The following is a 21,235-nucleotide window of genomic DNA, read 5'->3' as shown; positions in this document are numbered from 1 at the left end:
ATTATCGACAGACAGATTGTTAGAACAATAGCACTCTAAGGTCAGGGGACTTTAGGATTACTGCTATATTTCCCTTAGAAGCTGTACCCATCATTTCTGTGTGATATGGACCCACTAATGCAGGCTGCTTTAGGGAGGTGTGCAACCTAGAAACCAAGAGTTGATGGTCTCACTGTACTTTGCCCATCAAACCACAGCATTCAATCAAGAAGCATTTATCAAGTGTTTACTATATGCTAAGCACTCTGCTGTAGACTTAGAATATGAAGAAACAAAAACAGTTCTTGTTCTCATTGAGCTTACATTCTATGGAGGAAACATTTTATATACAGACATACATAAATTTATATGTAGAATTCATATAATAAATAAAATATATCCATAACCATAACATCTATAGAGTTATAACACATTAGATAAAATTATATGGTTAGATAAAATATATAGCACAATGTATAGTGCATACATATATGTATAAGCATGTACATAACACTTTGTGGGTACACATGTATATGGCAGGTATATACTACAAGTATGTATAGATAATGTGCATGTTACCTGAGCAATATGCAGTCAAACACAGGCACATGTGTGTATATATAGACATCATACATACATGTGTATATACATATATAAAAGTTGCATGAGTGTGTGTGTAGAGAGTTGATATAAGGTAATCTTTGGAGGGAAGGCTGTAGTATCTGTAGGGAATGGGACAGGACTCCTGCAGAAGATAACTCTTCAGCTGAATGGTAGAGGAAGCCAGGGATTTCTAAGGCAATGGGTGAGGATGAGGAGACAGAACATTACAGGAATAGAGAGTAACTCTTGGGACGTGGAGCCTCATAAAGGGAAGAAGAGTAAGCAGTCCTGGATGGCCAAACTGAAGAAGAATGTGTAAGAATTGTATTGTATTCAGTTCGGAGGATCATATTTTAGGAAGGACAATGATCAGGCTGGAGAATAACATGGTGAAAAGACTTTAGTTAATAATAGGGGGTAATATTTGTGTAGTGCTTTAAGGTTTGCAAAATGCTTTACAAATGATGACTCATTTGATTCTCAACAACAACAATAATACTAGAAGATAGGTGCTATTGTTATTTGTTTTACAGATGAAGAAACTGAAGAAGTGCTCAGAGTTACACAGATAGTACATGTCTGAGACTGATCTAGCTCTCTATTCACCATTCTTCCTAGTTTTCCAGCTATGACACTATGTGTGTCATCCTGGACAAGTCATGTAACTTTTATTTGCCTCATTTTTAAAAATCTGTTAAATGAAAGAATGGTTCTTAATGACTTCTAAAGATACTTTCTAACTCCAAATTTGTGATTCTATAAACCTGTTATTTGATGTGTGATCTCTTTAAATCCAAAAAGGATTTAGTTGTTAGGTCTTTTTGTTGTTGAAATTTTAGGATTAAAAATTAGTATTTTCAAAAATAATCTTCTAAAACACAAGTTGATTCAAGCTTGTAGAATTTTGAAAAATCAGATTTAGTTGTTAGGTCTTTTTGATGTTGAAATTTTAGGATTTAAAATTAGTGTTTTCAAAAATCAACTTCTAAAACACAGGCTGATTCGAGCTTGTAGCATTTTGAATCATTAAGCAAGTGCTAAAGAACTTATTCTACTCCCTCCTCAAAGAAAAAAAAAATCCAATAATAAAACCAAAACTTCTTACAGAAGTAATGAATCTGCAGAGACAAATTTAGGTTTTAATATAAAGAAAAATTCCCTAATGATTAGATCCATCCAAAATGTAATAGTGAGTTGTGAGTGCCTTATCATTGGATAAGATTGCCATCAATAGAGGTTGCCACACACAGATAAGTAATAACTTTGAGATATATTTTAGAGGAGATTCCTTTTCAGGTGCTAGTTAGATTAGATAGCCACTGGGGTTCATTCCAACTCTGAAATTCCATGGTTCATTTTTCAAACCACAGAAAGTCATACTTTCTCATTTTGTTAAACCAGTCAGTTTTCCAGGTGTATGTTACATTTTACCCTTATGGTCTGATTTAAATTTAAGGCAGTGTTTCTTTGCTCTAAGATATATATTACATGAGTAGGCTTGAGTAATTTTCTCTGTCTGCCCAAAGTCTAGACTTCTCATGTGATAAAGATAGATGCCATTTAAGGAACAAGCAAAGGAAGTCCTAAAATAGAAGGCACTAACATGCAAAATTTCTTTTTTTAAAAAGATTCATTTCTGGAGTATGTCAGGCTAACTATTTTTTTGCTTGAAGTTCTTTAGGAAAAAGGGGCAGCTTTCTCTTCTATTCAGAAAAAAAGTAGTTGATTTGATTTTAAAGAGTAATCAGTGCCATTGGATTGACATTTAAGAAATAATAGTTTCAAAAAAACTTAGAAAAGAACCTTAGAGGTTATTTAGTCCAGTACTCTAATTTTACTGGTGATGAAATGGAAGCCCTGACATGGATGAAATTACTTTTCCAGGTCACACAGTTAATAAATGGCAAAGTTGGAATTTGAACCCAGGTACTCTCACTCTTAAATTTGATTGTGAGCTCCTTGAGAATAAGGATTTTTTTTTTTTTTTTTTGGTTTTTCTTTGTATCCTTAATACTTGGCACAGTGCCTGAAATGTAGTAGGCACTTAATAAATGCCTGTTTCAACATTCTACTATATAGCATTCTGCCATTCCATGAAACCAAACTATGATAGATTTACCTAAAATGATGGCTTCAAATTAATTTTATAATTTCTTAATTTCTAGAGCATAGTTATCAATAGAAATAAAAATAATTTTAACTTTATATATTTTTTAAAGACTATAGTAATATTGAACAAATATCAATCGTTAATTGTTTATCAAGCCTTTGCTATATATCAGGCACTGTGCTAGGTTTGGGGCCCTCAAACCAAAAATTGAACATTTCTTTATTTTCAAGGAATTTATGTTCTATTAGGGGAGAGAAATGCACCTATAGAACATGTAGAATAAATACAGATTTAATACAAGGTAGTTTTGGGGGGATCATTCCAGGAGCTATTTGGGGAATGGCTGGATAAGATATATAAAGATCAGGAAATAGGGAGGAACAGGCATTTATTAAGTGCCTCCTATGTATCAGGCACAGTGCTAAATGTTTTTCACATATGTCCATGATCTTCATAATAGTTTTGGAAGGTGGGCTTTTATCATTTTTTCTCCATTTTACAGTTGTAGAAATTGAGGCAGACAGAAGTTAAGTAATTTGCCCCATGTCACAAAGTTAGTAAGTTATCTGAGGTTATATTTGAACTCACTACCTCCTGATTCCAGGCTCAGCATTCTATCCCCTTTGCCATTAAGCTGCTTTCAGGTAAGTTTTTGGATAGAAGGTGGATACTTCAGTTGAGTTTTTGAAGGCAGGCAACCAGAGGTGCAGAAAGGGAACCAGTCACTGCAAAGGTAGAGAAATGGGAGATGAGTATTATGAGTGAGCAGCAGTAGGAAGAGCATTTGGGGGAGGACCATAGAGCATAGAAAGGTCAATAATGTATAATGAGACTGATAAGCAGGTTGAAGAGATAATGTGTGGGAGTTGGGCCCACATCTTACTTCGTAAATAGGTTTATGAAATCTTTTTATGTGTAGAAAGAGATTTCAGAATAAGGAATTTCTTTGAGGGTATCAGTCAAATTGTTATCAGTGAGAATTATTTAGGTACCTCATCCGTCATTTTAAGCCTAAATCTCTTTGCCCAGATAGAATACATTATCAGTGATGACACTTGAGTAGATTGCATTGGTAAAAGATAAAGGTTAGGATCCAGCTCAAGGCTATTGACAATAACTTTGAGGTTGTTTCAAATGATTTACCTTTTCATCATTGTCATTGGCTTTTAAATTAGTAATCATTCAAATATCTTTATTGTGATGGTGGTAGGGATTGGTATGGTGGAAGAAGTTATTGAAATAAAGAGCAGTTGTGGCAAGTGCTATTTAAAAAAAAGAAAAAAAATTAATGAATCTGAGACTTAAAATAACTAACCCTTTCCTTTCCTTTTAAACTTCCAGAGCTCCCATTTAATGGTCCTGGGATGTCTTTTGAAAAATCATAACACCTTTTAGGGATTCACAAGTTGAAAAGAACAAGCTGTAAAAAGCAGCAATGACAAGGGATCTGACCCAGGAGGAGGATCCTAGGCAGGATTAGACTGCCTCCTTATTAGCCTCCCCTCCCAAATATGACACCTTTTTTTTGCTCCTTATGCAGTCTTAATTCTTTTCTCATCTTTCAATTAGAGAGTCATTGGAATTACCAAATATCTTCTTTTAAAAATCACTTTTTAAATATTTCAATTACTATCTTTTGTTTTAATATCACTTTTATTTCTAAATGAATCCTTCTTTTTCATATCCTTTGAACCATCCTTTGACACAGAAGCTAGAGAAAAAAAAAAGAGCAATTCAGCAAAACTAACCAACACTTTAGCTACCAATCATAGTATATGCAGTATTTCATATTAGTACGTCTTCACTTCCCCAAAGAAGAGATGGAGGTGTGTTTTACTCGACTTCTTTGGAGACAAGCTTAGTCACTATTGTTAGAAAGTGTTTAGTATTAGAGCTGTTTTTTTTTTGGGAGGGGGTGGGAGAAGGGAAGTGAGGATATTGTTCTTTACATTGTCATTTGTATAATTTTTTTTTGATTTTATTTATTTTGCATTTCTCTTCATTCATGGAATTGAAAAGCCCCCCTATTTTCTTTCTTTTTAATTTTTAATTTTAGCTTTTTATTTACAGGGTATATGCATAGGTAATTTTTCAGCACTGACAACTGCAAAACCTTTTGTTCCAATTTTTCCCTCCTTCCCCCCACTCCCTCCCCTAGATGGCAGGTTGACCAATACATATTAAATATGTTAAAGTATAAGTTAAATACAATATAGACATACATGTCCATACAGTTATTTTGCTGTACAAAAAGAATCAAGTCCCCCTATTTTCAAAGATCCTGAAATCTGGGGGAGATTGGGAGGGTAGGTGACTTAGAAGCATTTGAAAGATATTTCCCTTTCTTCCTTATACCTCATAACTCTGGGTTCAGAGTTCAGGACTTAGCCTTCTAGCTAAAGTTTGGGCTTTGGGGGGCTAATCTGAGAACCCAACGCTCCATTTATAACCTTGTTTTTATTAAGAAATGTCCCTTTCTCCCAAGTTCTAGAACATCAGTGTCTAAGAGAACTTTTGGAATTGAAGCAATCCATTTGTACATCGGAGAAGCCATGTTTCATTTACTGTGGGATGTCACTGCTATAGTTTCCCATTGATTTTAAAGCCCATCCTTGCCATGCCATTAAAGAAGAGAGCCTGCATTTAGATGTGATTTTTCATCACAGAAAGCAGAATATTGGAAACTACTAACATGACAAACCAATATTGGCAACACCATTCTTAAAGTTTTGAAGCTTGCCTTGATGGGAAGTTTTTCCTCTAATTACATATTGTAACTGTTGCAAAACTGTGCTTGGACCAAAATAGTAACATAAATTTAGGAGGAACATGCTTAAACACTGATCTTGCAGCTCCTAGGGGAACGAGGCCGCTCTCTGCTATTGAAAACCTATTTCTCATCTCACCTCGTTTAGCCATATAGCAGTAGTTTGAAATGTCACACGGTGACATAGCATCCTAATGGTATCTCTTGGGAAACATTTTCTCAGCGAGACAATTTCAAGGGTCCTTTGTAGCTGAAATGGAACAAAAGACAATAAAAATGAAGACAGGAAGGTAATCCACCTTGGTGAGCAGAACCCCAGCAACAGTGTTTCCTCTCAGATATATTGATTTAATTAGTCCCTCCCAAAATGTCATTCTCAGAGGCTGGCTCCAGAAAGTTGCCAGAATGTTCAATTGTTTCCTTATACAGCTTGCTTTAGGATATTCTTTAAGTAGTAGGTCAAGAAAGAGAAGTTTGGAAGGTCTGTTTCTCTTTAAACATTATCACAGTCAATAAGACTTTTTTTTTAATTAAAACTTATCTCTGATTAAAGTACCTTGTTCCTTGTTCCTTTCCCCCAAAAGTTCTTTTCAGTTTTTTAATTCCTTCAGTCATTCTATCTGCTTAGTGTCTATACTGTAGGTTATATTGCTTCTTATTCTAAAGAGGTACCCACTCATGCTTTTCCTTGTTGTTGAGTCCATTTTTCCCTTTCTCAATTATAATGGCAGTCTCCAAAAATAGGACAAGGCTCAGCATCTTGTACAAGGACAGCAGAGAGGGGACCTCGACCTTCTGTAAGATTCATAAATATTCATGTAGACACAGTCTATCTAGACACTGGAGTGGCTTTATTCCACCTCAGTGAGAGCAAATGAAATCAAACACGTTGAATTTACATGATCCCATTACAAGTAAACATAGTTTTGTTATCCCTTTCCTTTCTAAGGGGTGGGGTTGGGGCATTTGTTTGGTTTGCTTATTTGAAGTTTAAGTTATGAGATTTTATAGTTCAGATAAGAGACAGTGGCTTATCCCTGTACACAATATATTAGTAACTTCATTAAATGAGAAGTATTTTGTGCATGATTATGATTGAAAAAATAATAGAAAGACATAAAACGTCAGAGTTGGCTAAACTGTGTTCTAGATACTTACTAGTGTGAGACTCTAGGCAAGTCATTTAATTTCTTGGAGTCTTAGTTTCCTTGTTTGCAAAACAAGAGGACAAATACAAAAGAAAAAAGAAAAAGAAGTATGATTTGATCTTTGCAGAAGTATGATCTTTGCAAAGAGGGTTGGATTTGGAAGGGTCTGAATGAAATATTGCATATATTAGCAGATAGTTTTAATGTATTGATTGGTTTTGATGATTTTAATTGGGAAAAATTTAAAAATTCAAAAATTTTAGATAAAAAAATCTTTGTTATGTAAGATGACTGTGAATAGGGTAGGGAAAAGTATACATGGGGAAATCTAAGTGATGTAAAAATAAAAAAGAAACCAATAGCTATATATATATATATATATATATATATTTTTTAAAATCATCTTTATAACCTAGCTTTGGTGAAATTCCTCCTTTGAATGAGGTTCTTTATGGTCTAGGATTTCTAGTCTAACCCCATGATTTTAGGTCAGATTTTGTTAATGAAGTTTTCAGGGGTAAATTTTTGTGGTAAGCTTGAACTCATACTTCCTGGAATACACAAGCTTGAGTCCATGCATATATCCTACTGTAAAAGACAAAATACTATTACAAATCTACTTTTAAGAAAAACTTGTCAGGGTATGCTTAGTTCCTACAAAGGATTCCCTCTCTAATTCTCTGCGCCTTCATATTTAGACACAGGACAGAAGTCCTTATTTTATCCTAGACCAGCTGTAGATGCTTGATCCAATCTGCAAGGATCACTTGCTTTGGCCTTCAGTGATTGGCTAGGGCTAATCACTCTAGGTAGCTATGGAGAGCTCAGTGAGCTTAGGAACTCCTGCCTCTTTGATGCCTCTGTTCATTCAAGTTCCCAAAGCTTATATAATGAGGCTGCTGTGCTGAGCTTTTCTATCTAGTGTTTGATGCTGGTCTGAATTGTTCTTCAGTGGTGTTTGGTCTCCCCAAAAGAGGAGATCTTATGGGCTATTAGGAAAGCTTTTTTGCAATCACGAGCCAAAGAACAGATGTGGAAGAATTAGTTGTACTACCAAAGGCCACTTTGATATTTTAAGAGATTTACTTTGGCAGGGACCCTTAAAAGGGTCATTGAAACATGTATTTCCAGGTCACTATTTAATAGATCACACTCTGTGGTATGATGGTAATAACCATAATAACAATAGCAGTCATAACAATCAGCATTTATATAGTGCTTTAAGGTCTGCAAAGCTTTACAAAAATAATTTCATTTTATTCCCAACAACAACCCTGGAAGGTAAGTTCTATTATTATATTCATTTTATAGATGAGGAAATTAAGAAATTAAAATATGTACAAGTTAAGTGAATTTCCCAGAGTCACATATCTAGTAAAGTGTTTGACATTGGATTTAAGTGGAGGGCTCTCTGATTGCCAGGTCTATCTAGGATTCTACTCAGTAAGACACTTTTTAGGTGAAGCCCTGGATTCAAATTCTAGTCTTCTTACACATATTGGCTATATTTTTACTTATGCAGCTAAGTGGTACAATGGAATAGAATGTTAGACTTGGAGCTTGGAAGATCTGAGTTCATGTCCAATCTTAGATACTTACTAGCTATGACTCCATGCAAATCACTTTACATTTCTTAGCCTCATCTGTAAATTGGGAACATGATAGCACCTGCCACATAAGGTTATTATGAAATTGAAGTGTGGTAATATATGTCAAGAAATAGGGAAATTTAGGATACAGTTGGTTTTGCAAGAGAAGGAAAGGATATAATGAGTTCTGCTTTGGGCATGCGGATTGAAATTTTTATGGCATTTCTAGTGTGAAAGGTCTTGGGGGGTTGAGGGGAAAGTCAGAGATATAGTGCTGGAGTTAATGAAAAAGAGTAGGTTTTGATATGTAGATATGGGAGTCATCTGTGTAAAAATGGTATTTGAACCAATCCATGCTAATTAGTGAGATCACCAAGAAATAAAGTAGACTCTGGACAAAACAGAACCTTGGGGTATGCCCCCAGCTAGGGTGTAGGAAGAACATAGATAATGAACTGCAAAGGAAACTGGAAAGGAATGGTCAGACAGGCAGGAGGAGAACCAAATTTAAGCAATGTCATGGAAACCTAGGGAAGGTAATCTAAGATGAAAGGATAGTTAACATTGTCAGATGCTACATACACAAAGTTAGACTGAAAAAAAGGACATCAGAGTGGGCATTTAAAAGATCACCTGTAAATTTGGTGAGAATGGTTAGAGTAGGAAGCCTGATTTCAAGGGGTTGACAAATAAGTGACAGAGGAAGCATCTTTTTTCTGATAGTTTGTCTGTGAAAGGGAGGTGATGTATACGATGATAGCTTGAAGGGCTAAGTGAGGGTTTTTAAGGACTATGGGATATAATTATGTTTGTGGGCTATGGAAAACAAACTAGAGGAGCAGAGATTAAAAATTAAAGAGAGAAGGGATGCTTTTTATTTATATTATTATGATGTTACATAATATATAAATATGTTCTAATATGACATATGATATAAAAATATATAGTGAGTGATCAGGTTGGCTTTGATGATGATAAGGACTACATGTTCACCAAAAACTAGATTGAAGGAATAGAGAATGATACTAAGAGGTCTTGTGAGTGGAGAAGAGGGACCTTATGGAAAAATGGCTTCTTTTTTTTTCATAGTCATAGATATAGAGCTTGAAGAGGTCTCAAAGGCTGTCAACTCCAATCTCCTCATTTTATAGATGAAAAAATAAGACCTGTGCAATTTATGTGACTTAGCCAGGGCCACGGAGGGAGGAATAAGTGAGGTGGGATTTGAACCCAGTCTCTTTGACTATAATACCAGTGATCTTTTCACTGTATAATCTGACTTCTTGGTAAAGAAATGAGAGTAATTTATCTGATGATTTGGGAGTGGTATGGGAGGCTTGAGCAACTTTGATAAAGCTACTGTGGGAATGGTGATAGAGGATCTTTTAAATAGGAATAAAAGGATTGCCTTGTTCCATGGAGTGGGGGCCTCGTTGATATTAGGTAACAAATATGCATTGTATTCGTTTAGCACTATGTGACTTCTGTCACCTGTCAGCAGTAGTGTAGTATCCTGACAAAAGAAGATGGGTGTAATCCAGAAATGGAATTTTTGCAAGGCAAGAGTAATGATAAAACAAGGTATAAAGAGGAAAGTTAAAGACTTTATTAAATATTTTGGTCTAATGGCTTATATTTTAATATTAACCTTTTATTATAACATCTTGTTCCAATTATAAACTCCTTTGGATTAAGCCTTTACACATTGTGTATTGATATTTTTTTATAAGGAACAGTATGACTCAGCCTTAATTTCTTCATCTGTATAATGAAGAGATTTGGATGAGATGACTTTTCTTTTTCTTTTTTCTTTAATTTAGTATTTTATTTTATCCCCAATTGCACTTAATAATTTTTAAAGGTTTTTTTTTTTTAAATGTTGCATTCCAGATTCTTTTCCTCCCAACTCACCCCCCCTCATTGAAACAACAAGCAATAGATCATAAGGTCATCACAGCTTTAAATATATAGATCTTTGATCACCTAAACCCACCCCCCTGCTCAATGTGCAGGTTTCTAGAAATTAATGATATTTTTTGTTCAATAGTGAGAATTCCTGAGTCCAGGCTTGGCATTGTATCACCCAGCTGCTTTCAAATTGGTGGTTATTCAGTCTCAATTTGAACATTTTTAGTGATAATGCAATTCATTATCTCATAAGGCATCCCATTTCATTTTTAAAACACTTCAACTATTGAAAAATTGTTCCTTATATTCAACTACATATCTTCCTTGTAATTTTTTTCCAACTGGTGCTGTTTCCCCTCTGGAATTATGAAAACTAAGTTTAATGTGTTCTCTATAGGATAGTTCTTCAAATTATTTGGTAATAGATATCTTTCTCTTAAGTTATTTTAAAGCTAAACATGACAACTTTTGTCTCCTTATTGTCATCTCTCATGGTCTTAGCATTCTGGGCACCCTCTTGACATAATCTAGTGTACCTCAGAAGTGCTGTCCAGAACTGAACATAGTAATACTCATCTGCCTGGAGCAGATGAGCATCTTGACCTTCCTTCTGAATGCTGTACTTGTTTATTTTGGGAGTCAAGTCGTAGTTAATTCATTGAGTTTGTTCTCATCTAAAACCCCTATCTCTGACTTTTTCACATAAAAAACACTTGTCCTTTGCTGCCCATCAAGTACTTAATTGTTGTTGTTCATGTCATTCTGACTCTTCATGACTCTCTGGACAAAGTTTTTCTGTCTTCCATTATCTCCAGAAGTCTGTCTAACTTCATGGTCATTGCTTCTATGATTCTATTTATGTCATCTTCTGCCATCATCTTCTTTTGCTTTCTTAACATCAGAGTCTTTTTCAATGAGTCCTGTCATCTGTTTATGGGGCTAAAGAATTTAAACATGAACTTCAGTATTTGTCCTTCCAAACAATAGTCAGTTAATTTCTTATATTTATATAGATATGTTTTTAAAGCTGATTTGCAGGATTTTCACTACCAGATTTTATTACCAAAAAGAAATGACTGAGCAAGTACTCTCAATATTATCCTCAAAAAATAAAATGAGGAGACATTCTTAATAATGGTATTTGCTACCATTAATTCATACTCTTTTGGTTTGGTACCAGTTATGAATTCACAAACTCATCCATTTAATCATCTGATCTTAAATTTTTCCAGGGAGAGACATAAAATTCACCAATATCCACAATTTGCTTTTTTCTTCTTTTTTGGAAAATTGAGATAGTGCTTGCCTGTTTCTAATCCTATAATACTTCTTTAATTCTCCACTCTTTTTTTTGAAGAACCCAGACGGAAGACCTCAGTTGCAGGTACTTTTAAGTATATATCTTGGTATGTAATTCATTGGGCCCAAGTGACTTGAACTCATTTAGAGCAGCTAGGTTCCCTCTTACTATCTCCTCACTCATCTTAGCTTTCTCTTCCCTCATAACCATTTTTATTCTCCTCCCCTTTCGGAGGGCTGAAGATCATTCCTTTTGACAAGGAAGGTGAAAGAAAAATAGAAATTGAATTATTTTCTGCTTTCTCTTCTGCCTAGAGCAGAGCTTTTCTCCTTTTCTTGTTCTCCTTGGCCCAATGATAACTTTAAAATAATAATAAATTTTTAATAAAACAACCCTTTTTGTTATCTTAAGAAGTGTTACCTCATTCTGGCCTTTAACCTTTCTGACATTTTTCTTATAGAATTGGGTCAGTCTGTATTTTCATTTCGTTGGTTACATTCGTGCAAACACTTAATTTAAGTGAATTCTGTTTGCAAGACATAGTGCCAGATGTTGGGAGAAATGCAAACTTAGTTATTGTCCTCTTTTTCTTGGAGTTTATCATCTTTTGGAGGTGATAAGACATGTATAATGATGAGTTGAAAATTTAATTGGTACAAGTAGCTTTTGGATAAAGAAATACCCTCCACCAGTGCAGATGTGTGATTTATGGTCTTAGTTACTTACATTACTGAGGGATTAAATGATCTGTCCAGAGTTACACAACCATTATGAATCAGGGTTTCACCCTGGTCTTCTTGATTCTATCTGTTATGGTATGGTATTCTTATAAGAGCACTAAAATAAGTTAAAGTGCTTTGAGACTCCTTGAAGAATAACTGACTTTCAATTGGAGAGATCCTGGAAAATTTTATGGAGGATAAGTAGAATGTTGTTAGGCATCAAGTGAGGAAAGTATGAATTCAACATGAATCTGCATCCCTTTGGTTTGATAATAATAATAGCTAACCTTTCTAAAGCATACTAGACATGTATTAAGCACTTTAAAATTTGAACCTCATGCTTGGAGAGACTTACATGAACTGATGCTGAGTGAAATGAGCAGAACCAGGAGATCATTATATACCTCAACAACGATACTGTATGAGGATGTATTCTGATGGAAGTGGATAAATTCGACAAAGAGAAGATCTAATTCAGTTCCAATTGATCAATGATGGATAGCATCAGCTACACCCAGAGAAGGAACACTGGGAAATGAGTGTAAACTGCTTACATTTTTGTTTTTCTTCCCAAGTTATTTATACCTTCTGAATCCAATTCTCCCTGTGCAACAAGAGAACTATTCGGTTCTGCACACATATATTGTATCTAGGATATACTATAACATATTTAACATGTATAATACTGCTTGCCATCTAGGGAAGGAGGTGGAGGGAGGGAAGGGAAAAATCGGAACAGAAGTGAGTACAAGGGATAATGTAAAAAATTACCCATGCATATATACTGTCAATAAAAAATTACAATTATTTAAAAAAAATTTGAACTTCACAACAATCTTGGAGGTAGGTACTATTATCCCCATTTTATAGATGGAAACTGAGATAAACAGAGATTAAATGATTTGTCTAGGGTCACACAACTAGTGAATGTCTGAGACCAAATTTAAACTCAGATCTTCCTAACTTTAGGCTTTCTAGCTTTCTTTACATCTTGTTTTTTAAAAAAGTGTAAAAATAACTCAGGTTTATATAGTACTTTTAAGCTTACAGTGTTTATCATAATAATTCTGTAAGGTAGTCAATATGTGCAGTATTATTCCTAATTTTTATTTAATTTTTAAAATAATAAGCATTTATTTTTCTCCGGTTTCCTCATTCCCATTAAGAAAACAAAGTAGAATGCTGGTAGAGAATCTGCAGAATCAGATTGTTGGCAGTGGAATTCTCTTTTATCTTCATCTCTATCTTCTGGTTTCCTTGACTTCTTAGTGTCTCAACTAAAGTCCTATCTTCTTCAAGAAACCTTTTCCAATCCCCTTTAGTGCTAGTGGTTTTCTTTTACTATTAGCCACGTTATATTCTGTATATATCTTGTTTGTATGCATGTTGTTTTACTCAAGAGTAGGCAAGTGAGTTCCTTGAGAGCAGGGAGTATATATGTATTTATTCATTCATTCATTCATTCATTTTATCTGTCTTTGAATCCCCTGTTAGCACAAAGCTTAGCACAAAATAGATGCTTAATAAATACTAATTGACCTAACTTCTTAAGGTATGGTAGGTATTCTTATACTATAATTTGTTCAGACATTCCCTAATTGTTGGGCACCTCCTTAGTTTTTTGCTTTTTGTGACAACAAAAAGACTGGTACATATTTTTGTACATATGATTCTTTTTCTCTTTGATCTTTTGAATATTATTCCTCTTTTACAAATGAGAAAACGAAATTCAGAATTTAAGGAAAAATTCACATAACTATTGAATGATACAACTAAGATTAGAACCCAAGTTTTCTAACTTCTGAGTCCTCTGTTCTTCAATAATACCACAATTTGTCTTAAAAGTATGCCTTTCTTTTGCCATATTCTTTTTTTTTTTTTTTTTTTTTGAGGGAATTGGGGTTAAGTGACTTGCCCTGGGTCACACAGCTAGAAAGTGTTACGTGTCTGAGGTCACATTTGAACTGAGGTCCTCCTAACTTCAGGCCTGGCGCTCTATCCAATGCGCCACCTAGCTGCCCTCTATTGTCATATTCTTATCATAAATGGCATACCACCAAATCTCTGTGATATAGGTAAGCCTGTATTTCTCTACTTGTGATCAAGATAGTTTCATTTTGTTCACTTTCTATATTTTGTGCAGTTATATGAACATTTAGTAGTATTTTTGCTCTTCTCCTTATTCCCCTGATCCTTCTTTTAGTGTCAACTATTGTTTTATTCTGGGGGGTCTGGTTTGACATGTATGCTTTGGAATTTCCTACCTCCCCTTCATTTCTTCTTAAAGGTTTGTACATAGAAGCATAAATTTGTTATTACGACTGTCCCAAATATCCATATACTTTAGGGATTTCATTAAGGGATCTTAAGAAGGCCCTTTAGAGGTCATGAATTCCATCTCCTTCATTTTACAGATGAGGAAATGGAAACCTGGAGAGATTGTGATTTGCCGAAGGTTGTTGGTTACTCATCTCTCTTGCCTTAGTTCCTGAACTGGATCTTCACTCAAGGGACAGATTCTTCTCTTTGGTATACTTTAGGGTGAGATAGTTGGCCCTGCTTGGTCTTCCTCTGGGTCTCTTAAGTTCCTGTCCTAATATTCATGCTAGGGTGAGAACACTTTGGATCTTTGGGTTCAGCTTGCTTACTTTTCAAGGCCTTTTTTGGAACCTCAGGACAATAATACTATGGACCTCCTAGGTCCTGGGTCATCCTAGTCAGATTGCTGCCATGCCTTTACTGATTGCTGCTGTATTTCTTGACTTCTATGGCCTCTACTGAAGATTTGCTACTATCTTGGACAGTCATTCAATCAGTCAATATTTATTAAGTGCCTACTATGTGCTAGGCACTGTGATATATGCTAGGGATATAAGTGCAAATAAAAGCATAGACAATTTTTGAACTCCCAGAGCTTATCATTAATAAGAAAAGTTGTTGATTTTTCATGACCCCATCTTTGGGGTTTTCTTGGCAAAAGGTACTGGAGTGGTTTGCCATTTTCCTTGTCCAGTTCATTTTATATATGAAGAGCTAAGGCAAATAGGGTTAAAATGACTTATCCATGGTCACATAGCTGGTAAGTGTCTGGGGCCATATTTGAACTCATGAAGATGAACCTTCCTGATTCCAAGCCCTGATTCCACAGCCCTAACTCTGTGTTACCTAGCTGCCAATAGAGAAGACCACATACAAAAACAAACTAAAAAGTGAGGAAGAAGAACATATTTGATTCCAGGGCCTGATGGAGAGATTCAAAGAAGTCCAAAAGTAGTGTAACTGGTGGGGAATGAGGAGAAAAATTGTGAAAATCCCCCACCCTCACCTCTTAAGGGCCCCTCCAGTTGAAAAAAAAATGGGAGTCCACAGATCTGCTTTCCAATCAGTGAGTCCAAACAGAGGGTACCAATGAAACATGAATATAAGGCATATTTACTCTTGCAGATTTCCCAGTGATGAGTTTCTTGGGGAAGAAAGATGTGATAGAGACTTCTGGATATAAGTGCAAAAGCAGTGTAATTATTGGGAAAGATGAGAACTTTGGGACTGTTTGCCAGAGTCTTCTGCTACTCCTGAAGTTGGACACATATTCCTGTAGTGTTTCTGGCATACCTCTGGTCCATTTGAGAGGTTGTTGACTTGTTTGGTTATACAGGTTCTTGCTTTGTTGATGGCCTAGTTGTCACAGACTAATCTGTTCTGGGAAGAAGAAGCCATTTACTGTTTCTCATTGGAGTTCTTCGTCATTTATTCAGCCTTGTGTGACTTTATTTTTTATTGGAATAAGTCTTGGGAAGGACTGATCTCTTATGAAAAGTTAATGTATATTGGATTTGTTAATTTCCCCTATACACTACATATTTGATATTATTACAACTTTTTAAAAATCTTTTTAGCAAAATTATATTTTTACTTTGTGAGATTTGGTAGGCATCTATTGACCAATGTCAACAAGATACTGGAAGTTCTACTCCCCAGAAGATTGTGGTTCCAACAAACTTGTAACATACCTTTCTTTCCCTTCTGATCTTCCACACTTCAGTTAGAAAGTATGATGAAAATACTAACTGTGGCTTTAGTATCTCCTTTGAAGTCCTTTGTAGGTTTCTTCTGGGAGTATATAATTTGTCACCATAACTGAAGAACTCAAGTTTGGTATCTCTCAGCTATATCTTCATCATGTCGTATATAACATTTTTCCAGAACAGTGTACCATTGGATTGGCAGATATATGTCAAATGTGTGTAATCACCTTCTATCTTTTCAATTACTAAACTATCGTGATTTTTTTTCTTAAGTCTAAATTATTAAGCCAGTAATGAATGTTGTGACACTTAACTGTTTCTCTGTCACTTTAATAATAATATGCCTGATGTGCATGTTTAACATATATTGGGCTATTTGCCATCTAGGAGAGGGGGTAAGAAGAAAGGAGGGAGGAAAAAAAATTGGAATACGAGGGTTTTACAAGAGTGAATGTTGAAAACTTTATATGTATGCATTTTGAAAATAAAAAGGTTTATATAAAAAAATAACATGCTCTCCCTTCTCAGCTCTATCAGCTGATACCCTTGGCTTCTTTTAAGTCTCAATTAAAATCCCATCTTTTTCAGGAAGCTTTCCTTAATCCTTCTTAATTCCAGTGCTTTCCTTCTGTTAATTATTTCCTAATTATCTTGCATATATCCTATTTATCTTTTTTTTTTTGGTAGTCTATTTATCTTGAATATTTTGAATTGAGATATCTTAATTATATTTATATGCATATTGCTCCTTCATTTGGTTGTAGTAAGTTCTTCGAGGGCAGGGACTGTCTTTCCCCAGCACTTAGCACATTGGTACATAGCATGTGCTTAATAAATGTTTACTGATTGAGTAATAATTAATAATGATAGCATTATATATGTGCATATATGTATTTTACAGAATTATTTATATTAGTTATCTCATTTGATACAACAGTCTTTTAAGGGAGGTGCTTTTTACAGATGAGAAAACTGAGGCAGAAAGAGATTAAGTGCCTTGTCCAAGATCCTAGAACAAGTAAGGATCTTCCTGATAGCCAGTGTTCTATTCAGTACCCATCTAGATGTTGTTGTTTTTTTTATTAGAGCTTTTTATTTACAAGTTATATGCATGGGTAATTTTACAGCACTAACAATTGCCAAAGCTTTTGTTCCAGTTTTTCCCCTACTTTCCCCCATCCCCTCCCCACGATGGCAGGTTGACCAATACATGTTAAATATGTTAAAGTATAAATTAAATACAATATAAGTCACCTAGATGTCTTTTTAATCTTCTCCGTGGAGTTTGGTATATCACTTATTCCTCAGAAAGTCAAAATTCACAATTTAAGTATTTTCTACCTATTTTATAATAACTTTCGTGGTCTAGTCTTTTTTCTTTCCCTCTCTCCTTTGTGTAGCATTCTTATGTCCACTACTCTATCAGTGTTTCTTTTTCTTCTCTACTGTCTCCTTAGATATTGTTTCTTCTTGCCTTCTTCGATCATTCATTCTCATGTTCCAAATTCCACTTCCTCCCTTTAACAGGGAGAACAATTTTCTCTTGACAGAGACAGAGTTGTCAGTTATCTTCCAAAGAAATGCAGAAATAGCACAGATATTTCAAGTCCCTGGATCAATCTTCTGGACTTCCATATATCCTAGATTCCATATTCTTCATCACATCTTCAGATCTTTGAACTCACTTATGAAAAATGTGGCATTACTGATAATCAATAAGCATTTATTTTAATGGCTTACCATGCTTCATTGTGGTAAGTGCTGGGAATATGAAGAAGCAGCAGAAATTGTTTCTGCATTCAGGAAGCTTACATTTGAGTTGGGGAGACAACACTTACATAGAATAAGTATGTCAGACACACGTATAGAGTTTATATAATGTAAACGGGCAAGGGAAAGGACTAGTAGCCTGAGGGACCTAGAAAAGCTTTCTATAGATAGTGGCATTTAAGTTAAATCTTGAAGATTCTTAAGTTTCTAAGAAGTGGGCATGAGGAGTGAAAAATGTCATGGGAAATGGCCAATGAAGAGACACAGAGATATTTGCTGCAAATAGACTAGGATGGTTAGTCCATAGATTACATGAGGGGAATAGTATATAATATAAGAAGACTGGAAAGATAGAGAAGAATGAAATTGTAAAGAGCTTTAAATGCCAAACAAGAATTTGCATTTGATTCTACAAGCAATATGGAATCACTAGAGTTTATTGAGTAATATGTGTAATATAGTGTCCTGGGACAGTCCTCTGACAGTTTTGTTTTGAGGTAAGAACAAAATGAGTTGCTCTGTAGATCATTCAACACTTAACAAAAAAAAAGAGATTTATTAGCCATAGTAGGAGAAGGATATATTCAACAAGGATAGGCAGAGGCTGAATAAAGGCCTTGCCTGGTCCACTAGTCAAGAGTCAGAAAAAAGACCTCAAAGTCCTTTTGATTGCTTTTTACTCATGTGAACAGGAAATTATCTCAAAAACCTGAACTTTAGTTTCTTGAACCAACTATTCTCTTTTTTTTTTTTTTAATTTTTTATTTAATAATTACATTATATTGACACTCGTTTCTGTTCCGATTTTTTCCCCCCTCCTTCCCTCCACCCCCTCCCCTAGATGGCAAGCAGTCCTTTATATGTTGGATATGTTGCAGTATATCCTAGATACAATATATGTTTGCAGAACCGAACAGTTCTCTTGTTGCGTAGGGAGAATTGGATTCAGAAGGTATAAATAATCCGGGAAGAAAAACAAAAATGCAGATAGTTTACATTCGTTTCCCAGTGTTCTTTCTTTGGGTGTAGCTGCTTTTGTCCGTCATTTATCAATTGAAACTCAGGTCTCTTTGTCAAAGAAATCCACTTCCATCAAAATATGTCCTCATACAATATCGTTGTCGAAGTGTATAATGATCTCCTGGTTCTGCTCATTTCACTTAGCATCAGTTCATGTAAGTCTCGCCAGTCCTCTCTGTATTCATCCTGCTGGTCATTTCTTACAGAACAATAATATTCCATAACATTCATATACCACAATTTACCCAGCCATTCTCCAATTGATGGGCATCCATTCATTTTCCAGTTTCTAGCCACTACAAACAGGGCTGCTACAAACATTTTGGCACATACAGGTCCCTTTCCCTTCTTTAGTATTTCTTTGGGATATAAGTCCAATAGAAACACTGCTGGATCAAAGGGTATGCACAATTTGATAATTTTTTGGGCATAATTCCAGATTGCTCTCCAGAATGGTTGGATTCGTTCACAACTCCACCAACAATGCATTAGTGTCCCAGTTTTCCCGCATCCCCTCCAACATTCATCATTATTTTTTCCTGTCATCTTAGCCAATCTGACAGGTGTGTAGTGGTATCTCAGAGTTGTCTTAATTTGCATTTCTCTGATCAATAATGATTTGGAACACTCTTTCATATGAGTGGTAATAGTTTCAATCTCATCCTCTGAAAATTGTCTGTTCATATCCTTTGACCATTTATCAATTGGAGAATGGCTTGATTTCTTATAAATTTGAGTCAGTTCTCTATATATTTTGGAAATGAGGCCTTTATCAGAACCTTTAACTGTGAAAATGTTTTCCCAGTTTGTTGCTTCCCTTCTAATCTTGTTTGCATTAGTTTTATTTGTACAAAAGCTTTTTAATTTGATGTAATCGAAATTTTCTATTCTGTGATCAGTAATGGTCTCTAGTTCATCTTTGGTCACAAATTTCTTTCTCCTCCACAAGTCTGAGAGATAAACTATTCTATGTTCCTCTAATTTATTTATAGTCTCGTTCTTTATGCCTAGGTCATAGACCCATTTTGATCTTATCTTGGTATATGGTGTTAAGTGTGGGTCCATGCCTAATTTCTGCCATAATAATTTCCAATTATCCCAGCAGTTTTTATCAAATAATGAATTCTTTTCCCAGAAGTTAGGGGCTTTGGGTTTGTCAAACACTAGATTGCTATAATTGACTATTCTGTCTTGTGAGCCTAGCCTTTTCCACTGATCCACTAATCTATTTCTTAGCCAATACCAAATGGTTTTGGTGACTGCTGCTTTATAATATAATTTTAGATCAGGTACAGCTAGGCCACCTTCATTTGATTTTTTTTTCATTAATTCCCTTGAGATTCTCGACTTTTTATTGTTGAACCAACTATTCTCAAGAATAGCCTCAGTACCTTTTAAGGAAAAAATAGCCTAATTTGCAACCTGATCTTACATAGATAACTTCTAACACTGCCATCAGCCTGAGCAATAAATATCTTATATTCTTTCCAGAGCTTTTTGATTTTCAAGGAATCACTGTATATATTTGATTGATTCTCATATAAACTTTATGAGGTAATCAAGGCAAGTATTATTCTCCCAATTTGTAGACCTAGGAAACTGAGGGATAGTCATAGGGTCAGGATATTGCTCCTCCCACATATAGTCAGATCTGAATTTTAGGTTGGAACTGCAACCAGCTTTTATGGTTTGGAACTGTGATCTAGGTTTAAATCCTGTCTCTTTTACTTATTATTAGGATGATCTTGAAATAATAATTTCACCTCTTAGTCTCTCTTTTTTATCTTGGACTTATCTTAGACCGGAAGTTCTCGGTTGTTCTGCCATGTTTTGGTCATGTCCAACTCTCTGTGATCCCATTTGGGGTTTTCTTGGTAGAAATACTGAAGTGGTTTGCCATTTCCTTCTCCAGTTCATTTTACAGATGAGGAAACTGAGGCAAACAGGGTTAAGTGACTTGTCCAGGGTCATACAACTAGTCTGAGATCAGATTTGAACTGAGGAAAATGAGTCTTCCTGATGCCAGTCCTGGCACTCTATCCACTGTGCCACCCAGATGCCCCAGATGTTCTTTAAGATTCTACTAACTCTTAAGTCTATAAGCCTATGAAGTTGGAAGTGTTCAAAAAAAGTGTTCTTTGAACTGATGTTACTCATTAGTGGCTCTTACTTGTTTTTTGCTCCAGATGTCTATTTACCTGAGTTGAATGAATTTCATTCTCAAAATTTCTTAGGTTGTCTGGTTCTTGTTTGACCAGGTATCAGGAATCTATTAATCTGTTAAATACAAACTT

The 21,235-nt window shown here is 35.1% G+C and overlaps 1 protein-coding gene across 1 annotated transcript in view; it reads left to right on the top strand.

The window, feature by feature from the left end:
• UBE3D (ubiquitin protein ligase E3D) overlaps nucleotides 1-21,235 on the top strand; it is a 211,719-nt gene that overhangs the window by 35,494 nt on the left and 154,990 nt on the right. The gene's annotated exons all lie outside the window — the stretch shown is intronic.

Source organism: Antechinus flavipes, chromosome 4 (assembly GCF_016432865.1).
Source record: "Antechinus flavipes isolate AdamAnt ecotype Samford, QLD, Australia chromosome 4, AdamAnt_v2, whole genome shotgun sequence".
NCBI lineage: Eukaryota > Metazoa > Chordata > Mammalia > Dasyuromorphia > Dasyuridae > Antechinus > Antechinus flavipes.
The sequence above is the reverse complement of the archived record's forward strand: the minus strand, read 5'-3'. Positions and strand labels throughout refer to the sequence as shown.